The sequence below is a fragment of the Equus quagga genome, chromosome 10, assembly GCF_021613505.1.
Source record: "Equus quagga isolate Etosha38 chromosome 10, UCLA_HA_Equagga_1.0, whole genome shotgun sequence".
NCBI lineage: Eukaryota > Metazoa > Chordata > Mammalia > Perissodactyla > Equidae > Equus > Equus quagga.
The window spans coordinates 107,277,852-107,290,707 of record NC_060276.1 but is presented as its reverse complement, the minus strand read 5'-3'; the positions used below and the strand labels follow the sequence as shown (position 1 = coordinate 107,290,707).

The window sequence follows — 12,856 nt, the reverse complement described above, 5'->3', positions numbered from 1 at the left end:
TTCCAGGCTGCTGTTTGATACCTCCAAAGAAAATGTAAAATAAGTTAAAAAAAATGCTTTGAGTCCAGCAGGAGATCATCATGTACAAGTACACTATGACTAAAAAAATGAACTGTGACTGATAAAATGCTACCTTGAACTTAGTAGGACATATCATCTACTGACATCCTTCTACCTAGAAATGAAATGTACATATGAACATTGGGAGAGAAAGAATTCCTCACAGAGAACAACACCTGAAATAACAGAAAGGGAGGGAAAAAAAGAAAGGGTCCAGAGCCCTAGTGTATTAATTTGGAGACCCAGGTTGTAGGAATAAGCAAGGATCACACTTGTTTTTTTTTACCACCCTCAAGTTTCCACAAGTATATCTGCCTTCCAAACTCCCTGGTATCAGCAGTGGTTTTCCTGCCTAAAGCGGATGCAATAGGAGTTCCACGAAGGTGCTGAGGATGAGGCATTAGAAACCTCTCTCAAACTTCAGTTGAGATACCAACAAATTGTTCAGAATCCAAAGAATCTTCTATGCAATTACATTGAAACAATAACAAGCATTTTATATTCTTAATAAGGAATGTATATAATCCTTACCAATGTGACAGGATTAAGAATCAGCTCCTCATTTATCCTAAGGAAATATCAGAGATGTGCATAAAGACTTATGTACAGTGATATTCATCATACTCATTATACTGAAAAATAGAAAACAATCTAAATGACCAACAGGGGACTGGTTAAAGAAATCATAATACATCTATTCATATGTAGGAATACTATGCAATGGTTAAAATCAGGGCCTCAAAGAAAAATTAATGATGCAAAAATATGCTTGCAATATATTAAATTAAAAAGGATACAAAACTACATAGTATGACCCCAAGTTTGTACCCCCCTCCCAACATGTGTGCATGTAACTGGCAAAACATATATAAAATCTTATCAGTAGTTACCTGGGTCATAGGATTTTCTTCTTTGTACTGTATTTTCAAAATTATATGCATTTATTATATATTATTTTTAAAAAGAGAAAAAACAGTGTAATTAGAAAAATCCACTTATTTCTAGTTAAGGAGCCCTTATGCCTGCTTTGCTATTGCTCTAGCAACTAAAGCCCTGCTAGTACTCAAGACTGTTCTATTTTCTAGACCAAGGTAGGAATGACCTCTGGTTATATCTACTCTTTTAAGTTTTAGAGGACCCTTTCAGTAGCTTTTTTTTTCCTTTCTGGTCCTGTGGTTGTGGCCTCAGAAAAGAGGTACGTTTTAGGCCTCATGTTTTTTGGAGTGTACCCCTAAGGGGAATTCTGCTTATGAAACAGAGTATGTTGAGATAAGAATAAAGAAACGAAAACACAGTAGCCAAAATTAAATCTGCATTGTGAAAAGCAAGTATTAGAACTGACACTGCAGAAAACAGAATCCATGCCACAAAGGACAAACTTGAATAAATGAAATAAAATGAAAGAAAAGATTAAAAAATTATGGAGGACAGACGTAGAAATAATCTATGAATAACAGATGTTCCTAAAAAAAATAAAAACAGAGCAGTTTAATCAATCAAAAGTATAAGAATACTTTCCAGTTCTGAAAAAAAAATACCTGAGACTGGAGACTGAGAAGGTTCAACAGAGATCATCAACACCAAGACATGTCCTGGCAAATGTTTTAAATTTCAAGCATAAAGATATAATCCTACAAGCATACAAGCAGAAAAAAATAGGTTATTTTCAAAGGAACTAAAATCAGATTGATGTCAGATTTCTCCTCTGTAACAATAAAATGCCAGAAGACAATGAAGCAATGACTTACGGAGAGTTGAAAGGGAAAAGTTATGATCTAAGAATTGTATACTTTGTCCTAGTTTTTCATATACAAAGGTCACAGGAAATTATTCTTAGATCTGCAAAGTCTCATAAAATTTCACCATCCTGGTAGTATCTTTTTTCATAAACTGTTCAAACATATGTCCTAGACCATTGAAAAAGAATCAAAATAAGAACGCAAGAACATTAAGGTAGGAAAGAACTGGTGAAGTATACCGACACCAACCTAATATCTACAAATAACTGAATAAAATAATTAACCCCCCTAATTGAGAAAGGGTCAATAATGACGAATAAATGATATAAGTACATAAATAATATAAAACTTTAGAAAGTTAAAGGTAAGATTTGTAACCTCAGGCTAAATTAATGGACTCAAAATAAAAGAGGTAGTGAAAGAAAGGAGAAAAAAAGATTCTAAATTTTCTGTCTTTCCTAAAAGGATATTTAAAAACCACTATTTTCAGCAATTAGCTAATAAATATAAATTTTAGAATGTTTTGAAAAACCATACAATAACCAAGAATTTTATTTATTTATTGCAGCCCAAATCACTAGAGGAGATAACTGGCAAAGACTGGGAATAGCTATCACACTTAACCCTAAGAACATGAGGTAGGTATAATTACCCCTATTTTACAGATGAGGAAACCAAGGTTCAGCAAAGTTAATTAGTGAATGGCGGAAGCAGGATTCAAGCCCAGGCCTTTCCAGCTCCATAATTCTTTCTTCAGTATTTCATAACCTCCTCAAACAAAACAATCCATATGGGAAAAGGGAAAAAACCCATAAGGAAAGAATAAAAAACTTAAAATAAGATGACAGAAATCATTCCAAAAGTAATAATGTAAGAAGTATAAAGTTTAAAGCGTCTAATTAAAACCAAATGTCTTACTGGATAGTCAATGTTATTACAGAATTACTGACATTTTTATGAGTGATGATGGTATAGCAGTTACGTGTTTCAAAAAGTCTTTATCATTTAAGAAATATAAATGCAAATATTTATGTCTGAATTGATGTATGTAGCACTAGTTTCAAAATAATCCACTGGAACCAGGAAAGGGAAGACAGAGAGTACGTGTGTGTGTGTGGGGGGGGGGGGGGGGCAGAGGGGAGTACAGATGCAACAAGATTGGCCATGATTTGATCATGCTTGAGGTTGGGTTATGGGAATATGGTGGTTCACTATGCTATTCTCTCCACTCTGGCATGTGTTTGAAATGCTTGATTATAAAAACTTCAAGTGTCTTGGGTCATTATTTTTAAAAAGGCTGAAAACACCACACAATTATTTACTGCTTTAAAGAGAAACCCAAACAGAACAGATAAGTATAGAAAAGCATAAAGAAAAAGAAAGCAAGTGTTTGTAATATTAAGGCCAAAAATAAAATGTGAGGCAAAAACCTTAGGCCGATTAAAAAGGTCATTTGATTTGGGCTAAAAATATAATTAGTACTTACTACATAGAGTAATAATAATTGCTATCATTTACTGAGCAATTACCACGCACCAGGCAAGTGCTAAGTACTATAGATTATCTTTGATGCTTCTAACAACTCTGTGAGGCATGATCACTAATTTACAAACGAGGAAATTAAGCCAAGATGGGTACACCAGTCTTCTGAAGCACTGTATCCTCAGCTCCTAGCAAAACGCCTGGCACATAGTAGGTGCTCAATAAATATTTGTTGAATAAATGAAAAAGTCTAATAGTCTGCATAAGGCTAATAAGCAGAGACTAAATTCAACTCCAAATTTGATTCTAAAACTCCTACTCTTAATCACATTTAAATCTTTTAATAGTGATAAGAGTAATAGAAAGATGTTTATTTCTTTCTGTGTATGTTTCTCTATTTTTCAGACTTTCTACAATTAACGTGTTATTTTTGCAAACAAGTCATTAAAAATAATAAATGCAAAATAGTATTGAACATTTAATCACAGATTGACCTAACCACAAAACGCAAAAGGAGATGCTTTTGGGGACTATAAAATGAAATAAACAGAAACAAAATGGAAGGGGAAATTTTAGCACACTAACATCAACTAGTATAATGAACAAAATAAGGATAAAGCATTTCAAGTAATTTATACTCGAATAGGTAGATATTGAATTTTATAATATAAAAAGAATATGGGCTCTTTTCAAGTGTCTATGAAAAGTTATAAAGTTGACCATGTTCTAGGCCATAAAGTAAATCCAAAAATTCTTAAAAGCAGGAATCATATAAATCATAGTTTTTGATTACAATAAAAAAACCGAGTAAGGAAATATATTAAAGCACTCATTCAGAAATTAATATTCTTCTAAATAACCACTGGCTCAAGGAAATAAATAATAAAAGCCATCATTTCCATTGCTATGTGTTTGTTTGTCATTGTTTTTATCTTCTACTTATGAGTGAGATCATACAGTATTTGACTTTCTCCCTCTGACTAATTTCACTCAGCGGAATACCATAGGGGAAGTGGAGGGAGGGCAAAAGGGGTGATGAGGCTCACAGGTGAGGGGATGGTCTATAACTAGTTTCTGGGTGGTGAACATGATGTAATCTACACAGAATTTGAAATATATTATGACGTACTTCCGAAAGCTATATAATGTTATAATCCAATGTTACTACAATTAAAAAAAAATTAAAAAAAATTTTTTTAAAGCCATCATTTATGCAATGCTTATTTTGTTCAAAGTACAGTGTTAGCCATGTTACAGATATTCTCTCATTTAATCCCAACTAATCATTAATAAACCATGAGGTACATTATTATGTATAGTAGAGAAGGAAAAAAGTTGAGAGTTAAGAACTTGTCCAAGATCACACAGGTATTAAGTTTGCAGATAAGGTAAATGAATGCAAGTCTGAATCCAAAGCTCATATTGCAACACAGTAATACTGTCATCTTACTGCTAGAATTCATGTATAGGCATCTAGCTACACTAATTTTTCCTTATTTACAAAACAAAATTTTGTAATAAAAAGTGGAGAAAACTAGAGTTCTTCCTCAACACAACATGTTCTGAAAGTGTCCATTTGTTAAATAAACTATTCTAAGAAGGTAATGGTTCATTTTTATAACATGTCATTGATCAGATATAATATTTCAAATTGTATAATCTCCTAAAAGAGATTCCTTTGAATATATTCATATTCTCAATAGGGCAATTAAAAGAGAAAGAAACTATAAAGTTAGATAGAGACTATAAAGTAAACATGATTTGCCACTAAATTTATTTATAAAAAGCAAATGTGACCTTAGAAAAGTCACTATTTTCTAGTACTTATCTGCAATCCGTAAGAGTTTGATGGAACCTTGGCCAACATGGATTTGAAAGTCTGCCAATAACTGTGGGTAAGCCTGTAAGCCTCTCTGAGTTGTGGTTTCTTCATGCATAAAATATGTGGATATCTAAGAGCTCTTCAGCTTGAAAATGTTATAATCCTGTGACTTTAAGGAGTAAAGTTAAATTTAAGATTTTGTGGGGTTTTTACACCTGAGGAAATTACTGATTCTGTATTTAAAGCTGGTTTTAATGTTATTTCTAATTCCTTCTTTCTCTCCTGCATCCAAAATACAGTTTTATCTATATCCTTCAGTTGTGCCTTTGTACCCAGTGTAAACAAAGATCATGCCAAAGAATGGACTGTACAAATGTCGTCACCTGAAAAAGAAGTACTAATTTTAAAAATACATAAAACATTGTTTTTCAGGGGGCTGGCCCCATGGCGTAGTGGTTAAGTTCGGTGTGCTCCGCTTCAGCAGCCCAGGTTTGTGGGTTCGGACCCTGGCCATGGACCTACAGCACTCGTCAGCCATGCCGTGGAAACAACCCAAATACAAAATAGAGGAAGACTGGCACAGATGTTAGCTCATGGCAAATCTTCCTCAAGCAAAGAAGAGAGGAGGATTGGCAATGGATGTTAGCTCAGGGCAAATCTTCCTCAGCAACAAAACAAACAAACAAAGACAGAACAAAAACATTGTTTTTCTGTTTTTAAGGAAACTAAAGCAATTTTATAATTTCCACAATCCAATCTTACTATCCTTATTTTACTGGTACTGAAAACTAGTAAAGTGTTAACTTGTTTTTTAAGCTCCTCTATCTACTCTCAGTCCTATTCCTGACTTTCTAATACCTTCAAACCCCACCTCTTAGTATTCAACGGAGTTGGTAGTATTTCCCCAACTGACCTGTTGATCAAAATCACCTAAGACTCCTGTTAATGATACATTACCTCGCTTCACCCCAAACCGAAACTGAATCATAAGTTCCAGAAACCCCGTGGCTCCATATTTCATTTTTTAAACAGACACCTTAGAGGACTCCTGTGATTAGATGAGTCCGGGAAATCACAGTGTAGAGAAAAGATCATGGGCTTTGGAGCCTGACATACCATATTTCAAAACCTGGCTTTGCCCTTTATTATAGGTGTGACTTAGGGCAAATTACTTAACACGAATCTCAGTTTTCTAATCCACAAAATTTGGATACTAGCTATGCTGAGGTTGTGGTAAGCTTCAGTATGCCTAGCTATTTGGGTGTTCAGTGTTAGCTTCTCTTTCCTCCTGTACATGCCAGAGGAAATGACAAATACAAATATTTGAGAGGATTCTGATGAGTCCCTTACCCTAATACGTCCACTTCCATTTCTAGGGCTAAAAGCCTGAGTACTAGATAACTCTTTAATGCATTACTTGGGTTGGCTAATTTAAGAGTCTCAGGAACAAGTCTAATGATTTCTGGTTTCCAGAAGCTTAATGAAGCCCTTCTGTCTAAAACAGATACACCATTATGCTGGGCTTCAAAGCCCAAGCTTTTATTTGCTATGTGGTTATGGCAAAATTACCTGAACTTGTTTCCTCATCAGTAAAACAAGCGGTGCTTGAATGTTTGCTGAACTGAACCCAATACATTATTGATAACATAACTGTTAACGAACAATCACTTAAACTAATTGAACTTATACACAGTCTTATAAACATCCTTATGAACAAAAGAAGACAGCAGTAATATCTTGCAAGTAAGTGAAATGAGACAGAATGGGGCTTGCTCAAGCACAATAAATCAGAGCTTAACATCCAATCAAAATTCCCATTTGTGTAGTGTTAACCGTATCTTAACATAAAGTGTTTTAGCACAAGTTTAAAGTTGAATTTACTTAGGAAAAAAACAATCCAAACTACTCACTCATTTAAAAAATATGTACATAGATATATTTAAAAACTACCATAGTTATAAACACAACCTGGCAGCAAGGCTTATTTCTGAAAAAATAATCAGAAATATAGTCTCTAATTAAAGCTCCATGATTAATTCTAGCTACATATGTATTAAGCATAAACACTATTAATAGAGCATTTTACTAAAAATTTTTAGTATTAACTGTTCAGATAAGTTATAAAATAATGAAAAGAAACCTAAAGAAATTTAAAAAAACTAAAAATCTGGGAATTTCATTCAAGACAGGAGGAAAAGTTATCCTCAATTCTTAAAAAATAAACAATAAGAAAAAAACAAACCTCAAATCCTATTGAAAGTAATTTAAAGAACCATAGCTTTTCTCTCAATTTATTCAAATTATTCCTTAATTCAACTGAGAAATTTTTTTCATTTAGTTCCAGCCCTCTGCTTGTTAGGTTTATTTCCAGACATTTAACATTTTCACTATGTTGATTTTCTTTTTTTCCTTTTTCTCCCCAAAGCCCCCCAGTACATAGTTGTATATTCTTCGTTGTGGGTCCTTCTAGTTGTGGCATGTGGGACGCTGCCTCAGCGTGGTTTGATGAGCAGTGCCATGTCCGAGCCCAGGATTCGAACCAATGAAACACTGGGCTGCCTGCCATGGAGTGCGTGAACTTAACCACTCGGCCATGGGGCCAGCCTCTATGTTTTCACTATTTTGAATGAGATCTTTCTTCCATTATCATTTCTAACTAGGATAGTGATTTACTGATTTCTGATACCACCTTATTAGACTACCATCAGTTCTAACAAACCTTTTTAGTGGTTTCCTTCGATTATCTAAGTAGATGATTTTATCATCTATGAATAGTAATCTTTTAACCTTCTTTTGGATACTCTGATTTCCTTGTCTAATTGCATTAGCAAACTCTTCTGGAATGTAAAATAGAGATGAAAACAGCAGGTATAGTTTTAATGACATTGCCTATAATATGTCCCCATCAAGCATGGTGCTGGGGGCCAGCCCTGTGGCCGAGTGGTTAAGTTCTCGTGCTCCACTGTGAGGTCCAGGGTTTCACCAGTTTGGCTCCTGGGCACGGACATGACACTGCTCATCAGGCCACGTTGAGGCAGCACCCCACATGCCACAACTAGAAGGACCTGCAACTAAGATATACAACTATGTACCGGGGGGATTTGGGAAGATAAAGCAGGAAAAAAAAAAAAGATTGGCAAGAGTTGTTAGCTCAGGTGCCAATCTTAAAAAAAAAAAAAAAAAAAAAAGCATGGTGCTGGCTATTGGTCTGAGATTATTTTTTAATAATATTAAGGACACACTTTTATTCCTATTTTACTAAGTTTTTAATTGAGAATAGACATTAAATTTTATCTAATGCTTTCTGACTTTTAACTTTTTAATTATAAATGATCATACATTCACAGGAAGTTGCAAAAATAATGCAGAGATGTCCCATATACTCTGAACCCAGTGGTTACATCTTACATAACTTCCTGTCAAAACCAGGAAATTTATACTGGTACAAATGGCCCAGACCTTATGCAGATTTCACTGGTTTTGCAGGTTCTCATGTGTGTGTTCTCCACGTTATCCCATGTTTCAATTCCTGGATCTACCACCACTGTAAAGACACTGAACAGTTCATCACTACCAGGATCCTGCATATTGCCTTTATAACCACACCCACTTCCCTCCTTCCCCTCTTCCCAACCCTGGCAACCACTAATCCACTCTCCATTTCTACAATTTTGTCATTTCAAGAATGTTATATAAATGGAATCACAGAGTATGTAACCATTTTTCACTCAGCATGAATTCCCTTTAGATTCATCCAAGTTGTTATGTATATCAACAATTCATTCCTTTTAGTTGCTGAGTAGTATTCCATGGTGTGGATGCACCACAGCTTGTTTCACCATTCACCCACTGAAGGACATTTGGTTTCTAATTTGTGGATATTACAAATAAAGCTTCTATGAACATTTATGTTTAGACTTCTGTGTGGACATACATTTTCATTCCTCTGGGATAAATGTTTAGGAGTGCAACTGCTAGGTCATATTCTAAGTGTATTTTAGTTTTGTAAGCAACGGTCAAACTATTTTCCAGAAGGGCTGTATCATTTTACATTCCCATCAGCAATCTATGAGAGATCCAGTTTGTCCACATCCTCATCAACATTTGGTATTGCCACTATTTTTTATTTTGGCTGTTCTAATAGGCATGTAGTGATATCTCATGGTAGTTTTAATTTTCATTTCTCTAATAGCTTACCATGTTGACATCTTTTCATATGCTTATTTGCTGTCCATATATCCTCTTTGGTGAAATGTCTGTTCATCTCTTTTGCCCAATTTCTAATTGGATTGTTTGTCTTTGCTACTGTTAAGTTTTGAGAGTTCTTTATATATTCTAGCTACAAGTCCTGTCTCAGATTTGGTTTGCAAATATTTTCACCCAGTCTGTAGCTTGTCTTTTCATCCCTTTAACATGGTCTTTTTCATAGAGCAAAAGTTTTGAACCTTGATGAAGCCAAATTTATTGATTTTTTTCTTTTATGGATTGTGCTTTTGGTATCTGGTCTAAGAACTCTTAGTCCACAGTCCTGAAGATTTTCTCCTATGTATAAATTCTAAAAGGTTTTTTTTTTTTTTTTTGGAGAGGGGAAAATCATCTACCATCATACCAAACTAATACACCCTTCCAGCTCTTGTTCACATGCATAGATATTTCCCACATGGTGGAAATAAATTTGAGCAACATTGTAAAAAAATTTTTTTTCCTAGATAAATTAAACCTGTCTCAGAGTACATAAATCTAATTTCAGTCATTATTAGGGTTCTGTGGCATCCAACCCATGAGCTCACATAAGAATCCTTGACAAATCTAGTGCCAGACTATGGGAGAAGCCTCGTCCCAAGTCTGCAGTGGGCACCATCACTGCCAAAAGTCCCATAGAGCTGGTCCTCTGCCATCTGATGGGCACTCCTCTCCCCAGATGGCTCCTCTCAGCAGTCTTTCAGATCGGGAAAGCTGCTTCCAAGCGGCAGTGCTTAGAGTCCACATGCCATAGTATCCCACAGATGCCCTCCATTAGGGACTCTGAATGCAGATACAGACTTTTGGAAGCACAGGATTCTTACCCTCTTCCCAGGCTCAGGAAATTATTGTCGCCCCACCAGACTAAGCCAGTTCCATCTCTTTAACTCGAACACCAGCTTTCATCTGCTTCCTCTGGTTCTCAGCATAATCCTAACCCCTAACTTTCAAATAAAAAAAACTATACAGTGAAGTCTTCTGATAATTCTTGACTTTCATCCTTTTTATTCCCCTCTCCGACATTTTATGTTTTGGGCATATTTTACATATTTTTGTGTATCTACTAATTACTGTAGATATAGATGATTTTACTAATTTTGCCTTTTAACCATCAAACCAGCTATATAGATGGTTGATCCACTACCTTTATGATGTTTGCCATTACCAGTGAGATTTTTTTCTCTCATAATTTTCTTATTTCTAGTTATGGCCTTTTGTTTTCATTTAAAGAAGTCCCTTTAATACTTCTTGTAAGGCCAGTTTAGTGGTGATGAACTCCTTTAGCTTTTGCTTGTCAGGGAAACTCTTTCTCTCTCTTTCAATTCTGAATGATAACCTTGATGGGTAGAGTATTCTTGGTTCTAAATTTTTTCCTTTCAGCACTTTGAACATATCATGCCACTCTCTTCTGGCCTGTAAAGTTTCTGCTAAAAATTCAGCTGATAGTCTTGTAGGGGTTCCCTTATATGTAACTAGCTGTTTTTTTCTTGCTGCTTTTGAGGTTCTCTCTTTAACTTTTGACATTTTAATTATAATGTGTCTTGGTGTGGGTTTCTTTGAGTTCACCTTATTTGGGACTCTCTGTGCTTCCTGGACATGGATGTCTGTTTCCTTTGCCAGGCTGGGGAAAGTTTTCAGCCATTATTTCTTCAAATAGGTTTTCTGTCCCTTTCTCTCTCTCTTCTCCTTCTGGGACCACTATAACGCAAATGTTAGTATGCTTCATATTGTCCCAGAGGTCCCTTAACTTATCATCATTTTTTAAAAATTCTTTTTTCTTTTTGCTGTTCTGATTGGGCGATTTCCATTACCCTGTCTTCCAGATCACTGATCTGTTCTTCTGCATCATTTAATCTGCTGTTGATTCCCTCTAATGTGTTTTTCATTTATTATTGCATTGCATTGCTGTATTCTTCAGCTGACTGCTTCTTTTTTGTATTTTCTATCTCTTTCTTGAACTTCTGTGTCCATCCATTCTTCTCCCAAGTTTGGTGAAAATCTTTATGACTATTACTTTGAACTCTTTATCTGGTAGACTGCTTATCTCCATTTTGTTATCTTTCTGAGGTTTTTGTCTTGTTCTTTCACATTTAGAACATACTCCTCCATCTCTTCATTTTGCCTAACTCTCTGTGTATGTTTCTATGTATTAGGTAGATCAGCTCCATGTCCTGGTATTGAAGGGGTGGCCTTATGTAGAAGGCGTCCTGTGGGGCCTAGTAGTGCAATTGCTCCTGGTCACCAAAGCCAGGTACTCCAGGCGTGTCCCCTATGTAGGTTGTGTGCAGCCTCCTGTTATGCCTGGGCTGTGATTGCTGCAGGTGCACTGGTGTGTGGGGCCGGCCTCCCAGGGTGGGAGCCACTTTGGAGGGGGTCCAGCGCTGGCCAGGGCTGCCCACTGCATGGGGTGGGGTAAAGCCACTTTGGAGGGGCTCCAGTGCCAGTTGGTGCTGCTCACCAGATGGGGTGGGGCAGGAGCCACTTTGGAGGAGTCTTGGTCAGGGTGGGTCTGCAGAGGAACATCAGAGTAGGGTGAGTAGTATTAACAAGGTAGATGGAGAGTGTCAGAAATGGTGCCAGCTGGGGTCAGGCCAGCTAGGTAAAAGGAAAGCAAAAACAAAACAAATCAAGGCATTGCCAGCTCTTCCACCCCTGGAGAAAGCTCCAACAGATCCCCACCCTTCTGGCACACACTCTAAAATTAGTCAATGAATCTCCTTCGTGTATAACCCAGGCACTTTTCAAACTGTTGCCTCTGTTCTGGAACCCAGAGTGAGTGAGTTTGTGTGTGTGCCCTTTAAGAGCAGAGTCTCAGTTTCCTATAGCCCTCCAGTTCTCCCAGATGTAAGCCCCGTTGATTTTCAAAGCCAGATGTTATGGGCGATGGTCTTCCTGGTGCAGGTCTCCCAGACTGGGGAGCTCAATGTGGGGCTCACGCCCCTCTCATTCAGGAGGACCTCTGTGGTTGTGATATCCTCCCACTTCTGGGTTGCCAGACCAGGGGTGTGGGTTCTGACTAGACTGCATCTCTGTCCCTCCTACTCATCTTGATGTGGCTCTTTCTTTATATTCTTAGTTGTAGAAAATCTGTTCTGCTAGTCCTCAGGTTGCTCTCACCAATAGTTGTTCTATATGTGGTTGTAGTTCTGATGTGTCCATGGGATGAGGTGTGCTAAGGATCTTCCTACTCCATCACCTTGATCCAGAATCTAAAAGTTTTATAGTTTTACATTTTATATTTCAATCCATGCTCCATTTTGAATTAATTTTTGTGTAAGATGTGAGGTTTACGTTGAGGTTCGTTGTTTGACCTATGGATGTGTAATTGCTCTAAGCACCATGTTGAAAAGGTTATCTTTCCTCCATTGAATTTCTTTTGCACCTGTGACAAAAATCAGTTGGCTGTGCTTGTATGGATATATTTCTGAGTTCTCTATTCTATTCCACTGATCTATGTTTAGCCCTTCATCAATACCACAAAATTTTGATTACTGAAGCTATATAGTAAGTC

General features: G+C 36.4%; 1 protein-coding gene across 4 annotated transcripts in view; it reads right to left on the bottom strand.

Annotated features, from left to right (window-relative positions):
- Nucleotides 1–12,856, bottom strand: part of RPS6KA3 (ribosomal protein S6 kinase A3) — a 111,883-nt gene that overhangs the window by 83,921 nt on the left and 15,106 nt on the right. The window contains exons 2-3 of one of the 4 annotated variants that reach the window (XM_046672839.1): nt 1,599–1,691; nt 592–692 (exon numbers count right to left, since the gene is read on the bottom strand). The exons of 2 other annotated variants lie outside the window; for them this stretch is intronic. The gene's annotated coding sequence lies outside the window, so the exon portion shown is untranslated. The remainder of the gene's footprint in view (nt 1–591; nt 693–1,598; nt 1,692–12,856) is intronic. One more of the 4 variants, XM_046672840.1, reaches the window with a different exon arrangement.